Raw genomic sequence first — 14,382 nt, 5'->3', positions numbered from 1 at the left:
CATCTCTGTACCCCCTCCAAAGCTAGTATATCCTTCCTGAAGTAAGGTGACCAAAACTACACGCAGTACTCCAGGCGCGGCCTCACCAATACCCTATACAGTTGCAGAAGGACCTCCCTGCCTTTGTACTCCATCCCTCTCGCAATGAAGGCCAAGATTCCATTCGCCTTCCTGAATAACTTTTGCACCTGCAAACTAACTTTTTGGGATTCATGCACAAGGACCCCCAGGTCCCTCTGCACCGCAGCATGTTGTAATTTCTCCACATTCAAATAATATTCCCTTTTACTGTTTGTTTTCCCAAGGCTGATGACCTCACACTTTCCGACATTGTATTCCATCTGCCAAACCTTAGCACATTCGCTTAACCTATCTAAATCTGTTGGCAGCCTCACTGTTTCCTCTACACAACCCGTTTCCCCACTAATCTTTGTGTCATCTGCAAATTTTGTTACACTACACTCTGTACCCTCTTCCAGGTCACCTATGTATATTGTAAACAGTTGTGGTCCCAGCACCGATCCCTGTGGCACACCACTAACCACCGATTTCCAACCCGAAAAGGAGCCATTTATCCCGATTCTCTGCATTCTGTTAGCCAGCAAAATATCTATCCATGCTGATACATTTCCACTGTCTTCGCGTAACTTTATCTTCTGCAGTAACCTTTTGTGTGGCACCTTATCGAATGCCTTTGAAAATCTAAATACATCACATCCATCGGTACACCTCTATCCACCATGATCGTTGCATCCACAAATAATTCCAGTAAATTAGTTAAACATGATTTCCCCTTCATGAATCAATGCTGCGTCTGCTTGATTGCAATACGCCTATCTAGATATCCCGCTATTTCTTGCTTAATGTAGTTTCAAGCATTTTCCCCACGACAGATGTTAAACTAACCGGCCTATATCTACCTGCCTTTTGTCTGTACACTTTTTTAAACAGAGGCGTTACGTTAACTGCTTTCCAATCAGCTGGTGACTCCCAAGAGTCCAGAGAATTTTAATAGATTATAACGAATGCATCTACTATAACTTCCGCCATCTCTTTTAATACCCGGGGATGCATTTCATCAGTGCCAGGGGACTTGTCGATCTTGAGTCCCATTAGCCTATCCAGCAATACCCCACTAGTGATAGTGATTGTCTCAAGGTCCTCCCTTCACACATTCCTATGACCAGAAATTTCTGGCATGGTTTCTGTGTCTTCCACTGTGAAGACAGAAGCAAAATAATTGTTTAACGTCGCACCCATTTCCACATTTCCCATTATTAAATCCTCCTTCTCATCTTCTAAAGGAACAACATTTACATTAGTCACGCTTTTCCGTTTTATATATCTATAAAAAATATTACTGTTTGTTTGTTTGTTTTGCGCAAGTTTACCTTCGTAATCTATCTTTTCTTTCTTTATTGCTTTTTTCGTCATTCTTTGCTGTTGTTTAAAAATTTTCCAATCTTATTTTCCCACTAACTTTGGCCACCTTATCCGCATTGGTTTTTAATTTGATACTCTCCTTTATTTCCTTGGTTATCCACGGCTGGTTATCCCTTCTCTTACCGCCCTTCTTTTACAGTGGAATATATTTTTGTTGAACACGATGAAAGAGCTCCATAAAAATCCTCCACTGTTCATCAATTGTGCCACCGTTTAGTCTGTGTTTCCAGCCTACTTTAGCCAACTCTGCCCTCATCCCACTGAAGACCCCTTTGTTTAAGCATTGTACGCTCGTTTCAGACACTACTTCCTCATCCTCAAACTGTATTAAAAATTCAACGGTACTGTGATCACTCATTCCGAGAGGGCCTTTAACTAGGAGATCGTTTATTATTCCTGTCTCATTACACAGGACCAGATTTAAGATAGCTTGCTCCCTTGTAGGTTCTGTAACATACTGTTCGAAGAAACAATCCCGTCTGCATTCTATGAATTCTTTCTCCAGGCTACCCCGTGCGATTTGATTTGGCCAATCGATATGTAGGTTAAAATCCCCATGATTACTGCCAGTCCTTTTTCACATGCCTCCATTATTCCCTTGATTATTGCCCGCCCCACCGTGGTGATTATTTGCGGGCCTATAAACTACGCCCACCAGTGACGTTTTCCCCTTACTATCTCTAATCTCCAACCACAATGATTCAACATTTTGTTCATTAGATCCAATATCGCTCTCACAACTGCCCTGATATCATCCTTTATTAACAGACCTACACCACCTCCTTTTCCTTCTTGTCTATCTTTCCGAATCGTCAGATACCCCTGTATGTTTAATTCCCAGTCTTGGCCCCCCTGCAACCATGTTTCTCGAATGGCCACCAAATCATACCCACTTGTAATGATTTTTGCCCTCAACTCATTTACTTTATTTCGAATGCTGCTTGCATTTATTAATTTACCTTCCTGGCCATGGGCTGTGAGCTCTTCACTAAAAGTGAACTCCTCGCTGACCACCGGGCGTCCTGCACCTCGGACTCCTACCCACCCGAAAACTCGGAACTCTGGGCCTCACGAACTAACAGGGCCTACCGTAATCAGAGGAACTCCTGACTCAACGACCTCACGACTCGCCGAACTCCCTACTCGCCAAACGCTCAGGCTTTCTTGAAAGATAAGGGAATAAGGGGTTATGAGTATCGGGCAGGGAATTCGAGCTGAATGCATGACCATCTCAACCATGATCATATTAAATCATGGAGCAGGCTTGAGGGGCTTATGGCCTACTCCTGGTTATATTTCTCATGTTCTTATGTTCTTAAATTCTTATTGGAGGGCCCCAGTCCTCCGAAATCACACCTGTACCCTGCAGCCAGAGAGGGTTGGAAAATAATCGTCAAAATCTCTGGTAATTCCCTTTTGGTTCTCTTAACAGCCAGATACATTACGGCCGGGCCTGGGGATGTATCCATAGAAACATAGAAACATAAAAATAGATGTAGGAGTAGCCGATTCGGCCCTTCGAGTCTGCATCACCATTCGATAAGATCATGGCTGATCAGTCCCTCAGAACCCCTTTGCTGCTTTCTCTCCATATCATATCCTGGGCCATAAGGACATATTAGCTTCCTCGTGAATATATCCAATGAACTGGCATCAACAACTCTCTGCGGCAGGAAATTCCACAGATTATCAACGCTCTGAGTGAATAAGTATCTCCTCATCACAGTCCTAAATGGACTACCGCTTATCTTAAGACTGTGTCTCCTGGTTCTGAACTTCCCCAACATGGAGAACATTCCATCTGCACCTAACCTGTCCCGTCCCGTCAGAATCGTGTGTATTTTTACGAGATCCCCTCTGATCCTTTTGAACTCCAATGCAAAAAGGCCCAGTTGATCCAGTCTCTCATCATATGTCAGTTCTGCCATCCCGGGAATCAGTCTGGTGGACCTTCGCTGCACTCCCTCAATAGCAAGAACGCCCTTCCTCAGATTAGGAGACCAAAGCTGAATACCATATTCCAGGTGAGGCCTCACCAAGCCCGGTATAGTTGCAGCAAGACATCCCTGTTCAAAAAATCAAATCCTCTCGCTATGAAGGCCAACATACCATTTGCCTTCTTCACCGCCTGCTGCACCTGCATGTCAACTTTCAATGATTGATGTACCATGACAAACTAAATCTCGTTGCACTTCCCCTTTTCCTAATCTGCCACTGTTCAGATAATATTTTGTCTTCGCGTTTCTGTGTCTTCCCCTGTGAAGACCGAAGCAAAATAAATGTTTAATGAATCAGCCATTTCCACATTTCCCATTATTAATTCCCCATTCTCATCTTCTAAAGGACCAACATTTACTTTAGTCACTTTTTTCCGTTTTATATATCTGTAAAAGCTTTTACTATCCGTTTTTATGTTTTGCGCAAGTTTACCTTCAGAATCTATCTTTCCTTTTTTCATTGCTTTCTTAGACATTCTTTGCTGTCGTTTAAAATGTTCCCAATCTTCTATTTTCCCACTAACCTTGGCCAACTTAGACGCATTGGAATTTAATTTGATACACTCCTTTATTTCCTTGGTTATCCACGGCTGGTTATTCCTTCTCTTACCGCCCTTCTTTTCACTGGAATATATTTTTGTTAAGCACTTTGAAAGAGCTCCTTAAATGATCTCCACTGTTCCTGAATTGTGCCACCGTTTAGTCTGTGTTTACAGTCTACTTTAGCCTACTCTGCACTCATGCGACTCTAGTCCCCTTTGTTTAAGCATAGTACGCTCATTTGAGACACTACTTGCTCACCCTCAATCTCTATTATAAATTCAACCATACTGTGATCACTCATTCCGAGAGGATATTTTACTCGGAGATCGTTTATTATTCCTGTCTCATTACACAGGACAGATCTAAGATAGCTTGCTCCTTTGTAAGTTATGTAACATACTGTTCTAAGAAACAATCCCGTATGCATTCTCCGAAATCCTCCTCCAGGCTAACCCGTGCGATTTTATTTGATTTGATTTGACCAATCGATATGAAGGGTAAAATCCCCCATGATTACTGCCGTTCCTTTTTAACATGCCTGCATTATTCCCTTGAATATCATACAAAATTACAGCTTGCAAGGAGTCGGTTTTGACCCATGGTATCCGCACCGGCCAAAAAATGACCAGTTTTCGTTGTGTAACCCTGCACCTTACGGAATTTTAAATGAACATCCAAGTACTTTTTAAATTTAGTGAGGGTTTCTCCCTCCACCACTCTTTCAGGCAGTGAGTTCCAGACCCACACATATCTCGTTGCAGAATGTTCCCTTCAAATCCCCTATAATCCTTATATGGATTACTTTTATTTTATGCCCCCTGGTTGTTGACCCCTCTTCTATGGGAAATAGGCCCTTTTAAGCAACACTATCTGGGCCCCTCCTAATTTTATACACATTAATGCAGTCGCCCATCGGCCACCTCTATTCCAAGGAAAACAACAACCAGCCTATGAAATCCTCTCCTCATAGCAAAGTTGCTCCACTCCCGGCAACATCTACGTAAATCTCCTCTGTACCCTCTGCAGCGCAATCTCGTCCTTCCTTGAATGCGGTGAAGAAGGATGCGAAGTACTCCAGCTTTGGCCGAAACAGAAGTTGATACATTTCTAGCATAAACCACTTGCTGTTCTGTTCCTTGCCTCTGCCAATAAATGCAACCATTCCGTATGCCTTCTGAAACAACTTATCCAACTGGCCAGCTACCTTCATGGATCTGTGGACATGCAATCCCCGTTCCCTTTGTGCCTCTGAACGTCTCAATGTCCTACCAGTTGATGTGTGTTCCCTTTCATTGTTAGCCCTCCACAAATGCACGATCTCCCACGCCTCTGGATTAAATTTAATTTTTCACTCTTCTGCCCAACTTACAGTTGATTGATATCTTCCTGCAGTCTCCAGCTTGCTTCGACATTATCAACCACTCTGCCTATTTTAGTATCAACTGAAAAAAACTTATTTATATCCCCTATATTCAAGTTTAGATCATTGATAAATACCATAAGAAGCAAAGGACCGAGCACTGAAAACTGAGGAACCCCACTGGAAACATCCTTCAAGTCAAAGAAACACCATTTAGATATTACCCTTTGCTTTCTGCGTCTGAGCGAAATTTGGATCCAATTTGCCACTACTTCCTTGGTCCCATGGGCTTTTACATTCATGACCAGTCTGATCTGTGGGACATTAGCGAAAGCATTAATAAAATCCATATAGACTACATCATCCGCACTGCTTCACAGACCCACCTGGTGACCTCCTCCAAAAATGCAATTAAGTTAATCAAACGCGACCATTCCTTCACAAAAAGTGGTGACTGTCCTGACTAACCAGTGCCTCTTAAAACATTTTGGACACTGCTGTAGTGTTCTGCTGCAAAATGTTTACTGCTGGTACCAATACATGAAACTGGGGATAGAGTGAGATAGACTGTGGAGCAAGGGACTTATTATTGTGAAAAAGCAAAGATAATATACATTCTGGAAGAATAACATCGAAAAGAATTGTGACGGCAACATCCAGAAAGAAGATTAAATGCTGAGTCCCTTTCAGCAAAAAAATCCTTTCCCAAACATTATCTGACCGAAACTTCACGAAACAAAAATGATGCATTTAAAGTCATTAAACCCGAATTTTCGCGCACCCGAATCTTCTGATCAGATGCCTCTAGTTCTGCCGACTCAATCCATGTCCCTTTGCAATATTCTGCTTCTATGCACGCTATTAAATGTACCAACTAGTTACATAATCACAGAATAAGGGAATGGTTACAGCACGGAAGAGGGCCATTCGGCTCGTCGAGCCCATTCCAACTCTCAACTCGTCCCACACCTCGGTCATTTACCCGCAGCGGTGCAATTTTATTCCTTCGGATACTTATCCAACTCCATTTTGAAAGATAAGATTGTGTCTGCCACCACCGCCATTTGAAGCAGTGTATTCAAGATTCTAACCACTTGCTGAGGAATGGCCACTCCTGCTCCTATATATAAAGACGGTGAAATACGGGATCTATTCTTGCCACACTCACCACATTGCTAAATATAGCACAGTGATTCTGCACTCGCAACGCAAGCTCTGAAGTGTAGTCCATTTGTTGAGGTTGAAGCTCTGGTGATGTTCTCAATACTGCATCTGCCACTGCGTTTCCGTAGTGCAGTGGTTATCACGTTCGCCTCCCACACCAATAGTTCCTGGTTCGAAACCGGACAGAAACATTTTGCAAAGGTGTTCAATTAATGATTAGAAAAAATGTAATAATTCATATTAGTGGTTCAATATTATCAGAGTGCAGTGTCTCACGACGCTCTTGCATTTGCTGATTTCTCTGTACAGTTCTCTGCAAACTCAAACTCTGCACAGTGTCCCTAACTCCCTCCCGTTTCCAGCCCCAAGGGTGGAGAAACCCCACCTCAAAGATGCAAATTTCGAGGCATTCAGTTCCGCTGTGAGAGATTATTAAAGGATCCTGCCGCGCTGCCTCGCTTCACAACAGAAAATCAAAGACACAAACAAACCCATCGACTAATCGCTCTTCCCGAGCTCCAGAATGAATGAGGGCGGGATAATTCCCAACATTCCGGTCCCGCATTCTCCAATCAGCCACTGCGAGTGGAAAACGGCAAATGCAGCATCAAACAGTGGTTTACCGCCCTTCACTCGGCTACAAAATGCCGCGGTTCGAGGCAAAGCTCTCCGTACACCGAACAGTAGACTCATAAGATTCTTAATCTCAGGTTCCTGTGTTCGAGCACCAGCTTGCACGAACATTTTTTCACTGGCAACACCATTAATTAGCCGATCGCCTCGTTTTGCATCATGAAAGTAATGCTAACCGATAATAATATAATAATAGAAGTTCATAGCATATAAGGCTTCATTTTTGGCACATCGTATCCGCTCCGGCCAACAAATGTCCAGTTTTAGGTGTGCAACCCTGCACATTACAGCAATTGGAGTCCACATTCAGGTACTTTTTAAATGGGTTGCGATTTTCTGCCTCCACCACACTTTCAGGCAGCGAGTTCAAGACACCCACAAACATCTGGATAAAGAATGTTCCCTTCAAGTGCCCTTTAACCCTTATACTTATTATTTTTAATTTATGCCTCCTGGTTGTTCACCCCTCTACTCTGGGAAAAAGGCCCTTTTAATCAACAACATATAGGCCCCTCCAATTTTAAACATCTTAATGCTGTCGCCCATCAACCTTCTCTGTTCCAAGGAAAACAAACCCAGCCTATACAATCTGTCCTCATAGCAAAGTTGTTCCACTTCGAGCAACAGCTGCGGAAATCTCCTCTGTACCCTCTCCTGCGCAATCACATCCTTCTTTCAATGCGCTGGCCAGAACTGCAAGCAGTGGTTTAACCAGCAATTTTTATATTTCAAGCATAACCCACTTGATTCCATGGATCGATTCCATATGCCTTCTTAATCAATTTTTCCAACTGGCCACATACACTCAGGGATCTGCGGACACGCAATCCCAGTTCCATTTGTTGCTCTGCACTTCCCAATGTCCTACCAGTTGAAGTTTAATCCCTTTCCATGTTAGCCCTCCACAAATGCACGATCTCACACGACTCTGGATAAAATTCTATTTGCCACTGTTCTGCTCACCTAACAGTTGTTTGATATCTTCCTGCAGTCTCCAGCTTTCTTCTTAATTATCAACCACACTGCCTATTTTACTATCACCTGAAAACTTCTTAATCATAACCCCTATATTCAAGTTTAGTTCATTGATAAATGGGTCGGTCAGGATATGTGTGATTGCATGGCCACCATCAATCGGGTGTCACTCCAAGACCAGTACCCGCTAACGAGAGCGAAGCTATCCGGTGGAAGATTTTTTTCAAGATTCGAGCTGACCTCAGCTTACATGACCTCGGAGCTGTCGAGTGATTCGAAGAAGCTGACCACCATCACGACAAGAAAAGATGTTGTTTGACGACAACAGATGTCCGTTTGGGATTCGCTCGGCAGCCGGGATGTTTCAACGAAATATGGAAAGCCTCCTCAAGTCGATTCCAAGGACAGTGCTTTTTCAGGAATATATGCTCATCTCCGGTTGTGATACTGAAGAACAGCTCCGCAACCTGGAGGAGGTGCTTCGCAGACTGGACCACGTAGGTCTGCGACTGAAAACTGTGAAGTGCGTCGTCCAAGCTCCAGAGTTCCTGGGGATGAGGGTAGCAGCGGACGGGATCAGACCTGCTGCATTCAAAACGCAAGCGATCCAGAGAGCTCCCAGAACCCGTAATTCGACGGAGCTGCGTTCGTTCAGGGGCTCCTAAACGATTTTGGTAACTTTCTTGCCAAATTGAGCACGCTGTTCGAGCCGCTACACTTGCTCCTGCGCAAAGTTCGCGATTGGGTCTGGGATGACAGCAAGGAAAGGGCTTTTGAGAGAGCACGAAATTTGTTTTGTTCCAACAATCTGTTAACGCGATATGACCCATGTAAGAAACTCGTTTTTACGTGAGATGCGTGGTCCTATGGGGTCAGGTGTGTGTTGCAGCATGTTAATGCCAATTTTCAGTTACCGCCGTTAGCCTATGCCTCCAGAAGTCTATCCCAGGCAGAACGGGATACGGGATGGTAGAAAAGCAAGCCCTTCCATGTGTATAAGCTGTAGAAAAATGCACAAGTACCTGTTTTGCAACAAATTTGCACTGGGGACAGATCACAAATCCCTAATGTCCCTTTTGGCCGACAGCAAGGCGATAAATGCAAATGCTTCAGCCCGCATACAGCAGTTGGCATTCACATTAGCTGCCTATGATTATACAATTCGGCACATACTTGGCACTGAAAACTGCGCCGAAGCAGTCAGCAGGCTCCCACCAATCACTACCGATGGGGCAACCAAGCAAGCTGCTGAGATGGTCATGGCTTTTGAAGCTTTCGAAAGCGAAGACTCAGCTGTGACAGCCCGTCAGTTAAACGTCTGGACTAACAGAGACCCGCTACTGTCTTGAGTCAAGAAATGTGTCCTGAATGGGGAATTGGCAGCCACGTATGAGGCATGCTCTGAGGAATTCAAACCATTTCACAAGCGCGAGGATGAACTCTCGATTCAGCCCGATTGCCTACTATGGGCAGAGAGATGTTCATCAGAAAATTCCGCAAAGAGCACCCGGGCATTGTCAAGATGAAGACAATTGCCAGGTCACACGTTTTGTGTCCAGGGATAGATGCAGACCTGGAACGTTGTGTTCGCAGGTGCAGCACGTGTGCCCAGCTGCACAATGCGACCAGGGACGCACCCCATCGCCCCTGGTCCTGGCCTGCCAAGCCATGGTCACGCATCATTGTGGACGACACAGGTCCTTTCTTAGGAAAAATGTTGTTATTTGTAGTACACGGCTACTCCAAATGGATCGAGTGAAACATTGTCAATTCAAGCACATCCTCTGCGACCGTAGAAAGTCTGCAAGCAATATTCGCTGCCCATGGTCTACCAGACGCCTTGGTCAGCGAGAATGGCCCATGCTTTAAAAGCACTGAATTCGAAGACTTCATGGCAGGGAATGGTATCAGGTATGTCAGAATGGCACCGTTCAAGCAGGCTTCAATCGGTCAGGCGGAACGAGCAGTTCAGATAATCATAGAGTGGATGCTCTGAATCAAAGGGGGTTTCCTGCAAAGCCGCTGATGACGCCTCCTGTTGGCCAATAGATACCGACCACACTCGCTCACAATGGTCCCACCCGCATAGCTGCAAAGGAAAAGGAGGCTCAAATCTAGGTTATTGGTTATACACCCCACCATGATAGAAATGTATGAGAACAGGCGCCAGTCACAATGTGACTAGAACAACAGGAATGCGAAGGCGCGATGTATCGATGTCAATAACCCTGTCTTTGTCCTCAACTACGTTTCAGGGCCTAAATAGCTTGCAGGCACTGTGATTGCCAAAGAGGGGACCATGATTCTGGTCGTAAAACTTACCAATGGAAAAATCAGCTGCAAACACGTGGATCAAATAAATAGGAGTTTCACCAACACTATTCAAGAAGCAGAGGAAGAACACGATGCAGAGTTCAATCCACCACAGGTCACCGAACACCGGAATCAAGTGGAGGAAAGCCCAGACATTGTGGGCAGTCCAGACATGCCTGAGGCACCGCAAACAGCCGACACTCAGGCCAGCGCCCAACAACCGGAGCCCCAAGTCAGGCACTGTACAAGGAAACGTAAACCACGAGAGAGACTTAACCTGTGATCCCAATAAGATTTGGCGGGGGAATGGGGGGCCGCGGGGGGGGGGAGGTGATGTCATGCATTTAACTGTCATTGTAACCCATGTACAAACTGACCTAAGTTGTACACTGTGAGAACATTGACCACAAGGTGGGGAACTTGTGGGAGACACTCCTTACCTACACTTTCAGTTAAAAAGGGCAAGCTCCACCCACCTTCATCACTTCAGTGCTTGCCAATAAAGTATGGGCCTCGTATGCATTTATACTCTATAGTAAGGACATATTATTGGCGACGAGAAACTGGGATTTAAACCACGCGAGCATGGCCCCTATCAGCACAGACAAAAGGTACGGTGTTGGTGATGATTGAGACGATTTTATTGAGAGACTACAGCAAAGTAAGGAGATATTAATATCGCTCGCGGTAATGCCCTATTTAAAAAATGCAGATTAGGGGCTTTGATATTGTACCACATTCCGGCGTTCTGAAAGCTCATTGTAACCATCCACACCGGAAGCAATGACAATTTTTGGTTCATCTCATCAAAAGCAGAAAATCTCGCCAATAATCTCAGAAAAATGGGCCGCCCATTTAAAACTGAGATGATGAGGAAGTTCTTCTCTCAGGGAGTTTTAAATCTGTGGAATTATCTGTCCCAGAGAGCAGCGGAGGCTGGATCATTGAATAAATTTAAGGCAGAGATGACAGATTTTTGAGCAATAAGGCAATAAAGGGTTATGGGGAGTGGGCATGGAAGTTGAGCTGACTCGATTATCAGATCAGCCATGTTCCTATTGAATGGTGGAGCATGTTCGAGGGGCCAGGTCTCCTCCTATAGCAACTTATTGTTGTTTTCCTGCCAAAATACCACACTTTCAATGTTACATGTTAAATTTCAACTGCCATCTGTTTGCTCTTCTCAATCAGAGTTAGGGTATTGTTGTAAGCAAAAGGATTGAATTTGGACAGAAACGCCACCCGCGAATTGTATGATCAGGTTAGAGACTTCTCCGAAGTTCTCTGGCTCTCCAGCCTGAATACATTTCATGAGAGTCAAGACCCAATCAAATCTTCTGGTGGCTTAGGACCTGTTTTAGGCAGCAATGATATTGTAATCTTTCAATGCAAAATATATATCAGTTAACAGGATAATGAGTTAACTTTACGTGCAGGAATGTGTGTCAGTTGGACGGTTTAAATGCGTGTCCATTTTTACGGATGATCAGTCACCATCGTAGTGTATAGCGGAGCAGGCTCGAAGGGCTGAACTGCCTACTCCTGCACCTATTTTATAATTTCTAATGTGCAACAGTCAGTCTGTTCCCTCCTGAATTCTAGTACTATCGTCCTCATTGGATACACCATTTCCAAGTCTCGTATCATCTACAAAGGTTAAAATGATGCAGTTTGTACCCAACTCTACTTCACGGATATATACCAAACAGAGCAGCCCTCCAATCCAGACCCCTTGGGGAGACAGCAGTAGAGCTCGCGCCAGTCTGAACAACAACCAATCACCAATGCTCTCTTTTATCTGTCAATTCGACAATGACATTACCATACTGCCCTGTCCCTTTAATCTCATGGGTTAGAATTTTATCAACAAGTTAATTAAGTGGCTGTTTGTCAAAGGCCTTTCAAAAGTCCTTATACACATCATCAAAAACTTAATATTTCTATATACATCTAGATTCCTACCAAATTGTATCACCTCGCATTCATCTTGAATTCACTTCCCACTTCAATGCACAGTCTAAATGTCTCCGAGTGTTTATTGTGAGATGCACTTTCGAGAATTGCGTCTTAAATATTTGAAGCAATTTATCAAACAAAATACTGAAAAAAAAATTGGTAATGCCATAAACAGCCATTTATCTGCGTGAGATTTTGGAATTAATAAGGAAACCAAACGGTTTATTGCTATTCGGTGAAGATGTTATTTATTTCATCTAACAGGGCCACTGCACCGATTACATAAACGTCACTTTGTGTCTTCACATATCTAATTATGCACCCAATATTCTTAGACCGTCCCCAATCACCCAATATCCTCAGCTCCTCCTCATCCCACCCAATATCCTCATACCCTCCCCACCCCACCCAATATCCTGAGACCTTCCTCACCCCACCCAATATCCTCAGCTCCTCCACACTCCACCCAACATCCGCAGACCCTCACCACACCATCCAATATCCTTGCACCCTCCAGACCCCACCCAATATCCTCAGACCCTCCCCGCCCCACCCAATATCCTGAGAACCTCATCACCCGACCCAATATCCTCAGACCCTCCGCACCTCACCCAATATCCTCAGACGCTTCCCACACCACCACACATCCTCCGCTCCACCCCACACCACCCAATATCCTCAGACCCTCCCCATCCCACCCAATATCTTCAGACCCTCGCCACAGCACCCAATATCCTCAGACCCTCCCCACAACACCCAATATCGCCAGCTCTTCCCCACCACACCCAATATCCTCAGACCCTTCACATCACACCCAATATCCTCAGCTCTACCCCACAATACCCAATATCGGCAGAACGTCCACACTCCACCCAAAATCCTCAGTCCCTCCCCTCCCCACCCAATATCCTCTGGCCCTCCCCACCTCACGTAATATCCTCAGACGCTCCTTACACTATCCAAACTACTCAGCTCCTCCCAAACCCACAAAATATCCTCAGACCATACCCACCATACCCAATATCCTCAGATACTCCTCACACCAGCCAATCACGTCAGCTCCTCGAAACCCCACACAATATCCTCAGACCCTCCACACCCCACACAATATCCTCATACCCTCCCCACCCCACACAATATCCCCCGCTCCTCCCCACCAATATTGCCTCTAATTGTTTGTATTGAGCGCGTCAGAAACTACTTTTAGCGTGAACTTTGAACCTGGGAAAAATTTACAACAACAATATTTACAACAACTTTTACATCAACGACAGCAGCATCAACCACTTATAAGAACATAAGAACATAAGAACATAAGAATTCTGAACAGGAGTAGGCCATCTAGCCCCTCGAGACTGCTCCGCCATTCAACAAGATCATGGCTGATATGGCCGTGGTGTCAGCTCCACTTCCCCGCCCGCTCTCCGTTGAAATCGTATGAAGAGTTACGCCATATTGGCAGCCCACCGTCTCAGATCATTAGACAATCAGAAAAGGTTCGATATAGGGTTTACATATCTTCTCTTCTGTTTAATTATAATCCTCTATAAATGATCTCCAGTGCTTCATTTGCACTTGTATGGCCTGATTATCCTCCATTGCTACATTTAATGTCTTTTGTATCTGTACCCAGAGATCCCTTTGCATTTCAATCCCATTTGTACCATTACTTTCCAAGTGTAGGTTGGGTATTTATCTCTCCTACCAAAATACTCCAACTCACACTGATCCATATTGAAAATCGTTTGATATTTACATCAATATTATGCACGTTGGTTACGATAGAATTAATTAAATATTTTTAGTTCGTCATGTACAAAATCTATTGATGTGATCACAAATGAGTGGGATATAAATGTACTGCAAAAGAATGCAATCAGACGACATAACCATCACTCAGTTACTCGGTTATGCATCGACAAACAGTCCAAAAGTCCAATGTGAGCTGAAAGAGACATATATTTTCGTGCAATTAGTCTTAATTTTAAAGTTGTCAAC

This window comes from Pristiophorus japonicus, unplaced genomic scaffold (genome assembly GCF_044704955.1).
Source record: "Pristiophorus japonicus isolate sPriJap1 unplaced genomic scaffold, sPriJap1.hap1 HAP1_SCAFFOLD_29, whole genome shotgun sequence".
Classification (NCBI taxonomy): domain Eukaryota; kingdom Metazoa; phylum Chordata; class Chondrichthyes; family Pristiophoridae; genus Pristiophorus; species Pristiophorus japonicus.
The sequence above is the reverse complement of the archived record's forward strand: the minus strand, read 5'-3'. Positions refer to the sequence as shown.